The following is a 2,891-nucleotide window of genomic DNA, read 5'->3' as shown; positions in this document are numbered from 1 at the left end:
GGATAGAATCCTAGAGAGGGTGGGCAGATATGGGAATAGGGAAAGGGGAAGTAAGAAGGTGCCAAAGGGAAACTTCATATAAATTATTGAACAAGCAATTTCATGTTCATGAACATAATGGAATATGGTCATGAGGAACAATGACTATGAGGAATTCAGAGAAACATAGGAACAGATGCACTCGTGAATGGGAAATACTAAGAGGAATCCAGTAGATTGTAAGCTCCTTGAGGGTAGGGACTGTCTTTTGCCTCTTTTTGTATCCCCAGAATTTAGCAGAGTGCCTGATATATGGTAGGTACTTAATAAATGCTTACTGATTTATTCATTGGTGTGATAGTAATAGCTAACATTTATGCAGTGCTTTAAAGATTAGATGTTTCCTTACATTTATTATCTCATTTGGGATTCATAATAATCTTGTTAGACAAGTATTATACATATTATTATCCCAATTTTGCAGATAAAGAAAATGAGGTTCAGAGGTTAGGTGATTTGTCACTGGTTATATATGTAATAGGTGCCAGAAGCAGGATTTGAACCCAGGATTTCATTGGATATATTGCTTCTGTTTTGATGCAGAGTGGCAAAAAGAGAGCCAAGTGAACAATATAAAAAGATGGCCACATTCATATAAATGAAGATGACATTAAAAACAGAAGGAAACAAAACGGAATCCAATCAAATGCAAAGATCAGCATTATTTCTGGAAGACTGTTGGTGTAATGTACATCCTTTCCCTCTTGAGAGAGGTGGTAACCTACAGATACAGAATGTTATATATTCTGTCAATCAGAGTCATGGTATAAATTGGTTGTACTTGAGTGTTGGGGTTTAGTAGAAAAGTTTCTTGGTATTAAAAACCAAATGCATTAATAAAAAGAAAGTTTTCGCCACTTGGCCTATTGCTGGCTCTTTCCCTAAGACAGGTTGCACTATGATTTCAAATGTATAACCAATATCATAATACTTGCCTTCTCAAGAGGTAGGGGAAGGAAAGGAGAGAATTTAGAATTCAAAATTTTAAAAAAATAAATGAGGGGCGGCCAGGTAGCACAGCAAGTAAGAGCACCGGCTCCAGTGTTGAGAAGACCTGGAGATCGAATCCCGGGCTCAGACACTTAGCACCCACCCCGAAACACCTGGCCGTGTAACCTTGAGCAAGTTACTTAACCCCAATTGCTTAGGGGCAGCCAGGTGGCTCAGCGAGTAGGAGCACCGGCTCCAGTGTTGGGACGACCTGGAGATCGAATCCTGGGCTCAGACACTCAGCACCACACCCAGAAATAACTGGCTGTGTAACCTTGAGCAAGTTACTTAACCCCGATTGCTTAAAAAAAAAAAAAAAATGTTAACTTTTTTAAAAATGTAATTGGTGGGGGAAGCACTGGCCCTGGAGTCAGGAGGACCTGAGTTCAAATCTGGCCTCAGACATTTCCTAGCTGTGTGACCCAGGTAAGTAACTTAACCCCAATTGCCTTCCAATAATAAATAAATAAACGAACAAACAAACTGATGAACAAATGAATAAGTGAATGGATGAGTAGATAGATGAATGGATGGATGGATGGATGGATAAACAGATAAATAAATGAATAGATAGATAGATGTAATTGGGAAATACTTGATGAAATAAATGAAAATATATTTTAAAATGAATTAATCACTAACAAAAAAAAGACAGGCTACACTAAATCATCTTGTCTTCCCAAGGGTAGTGTATTGTATCTTCAGCTAGACAGAGATATCTGCAAAACTTTAGAGTCTGGGGAGGCAAGGTCACTCAAATGAGGAAGGAACCATGTACCCAGCTCAAGTGCCCATCCCAGAAGGCCTTCAGAAAGACGAGGAACAGCTGAGCTGTTCTTGCTTGCTGGACTGAGGCAGAGACCATACTTAGAGCTACTTCCACATGGCTCATTTGATATAGCAATTCTAGTCACTGTTGATATGTGGTTCTAGCTATATGACTATTAATTAAAGTATACACTGAGAAAAAACAGACAGAATTTTTTTTCTAGAATCTCCCAAATGCTGAGGAACTAAAGCAAACTTAGACTCTTTAATTTGTTGTTTCACATTTTTGTCTTTCCAAGGGATGATAAAAACATATACACCAAAGTTTAAACAAATGACTTTTGCCTCCTGGGCAGGGTACCCCCTCACTCATTCCCTTCCCATCTACACTGAGCACTCTCAGTGAGTACCTGCAAAGGCCTTAGTCTTAAGAGGGCCAGGGTCTCCCATTGCATCCTGGGTCATCTCCAGTCATCCTGATGAATATCTGGTCACTAGACCCAGATGACTCTGGAGGAGAAAATGAGGCTGGTGACCTTGCACAGCCCTCCCTCCCTCAAATCAAAGTCAACTCCAAGTCATGTCATGATTTCCCTGATGCCACAGGCCTCTTTGAAAAACAAAGGACAGGGGCATCTAGGTGGCACGGTGAATAGAGCACTGGCCCTGGAGTCAGGAGAACCTGAGTTCAAATCCAGCCTCAGACACTTAACACTTACTAGCTGTGTGACTTGGGCAAGTCACTTAACCCCAATTGCCCTGCCTTCCCCCTCCAAAAAGCAAAAGAAAAAAAAAAGAAAAATGAAGGGCAAACACAACAACAATAACACAGAGACAAGTCTTCCATCTCCATACATCCCTACCCCATAACCTTCTTTACCATAAGGCAGTACCTGAGTAACTCTAATGGTGGCGTTTTACACTGTGAGCTCCTCAGGAGGAGGGATTGTCTTCTGCCTTTCTTTGTGTCCCCTGATATAGGGCTTGGCACGTAGTGGGCACTTAATAAATGCTGGCTGACTGACTAACAAGCTCAGTCTCATACCAAGCAACAAGAGGAGATCTTCTGGACAAGAGAGTTCTCTGTGCCCCAC

This window comes from Petaurus breviceps, unplaced genomic scaffold (assembly GCF_028583685.1).
Source record: "Petaurus breviceps papuanus isolate PSGF00001 unplaced genomic scaffold, PetGlider_PUasm1.0 118, whole genome shotgun sequence".
NCBI classification, from domain to species: Eukaryota; Metazoa; Chordata; class Mammalia; order Diprotodontia; family Petauridae; genus Petaurus; species Petaurus breviceps.
This window is presented reverse-complemented; position numbering follows the sequence as displayed.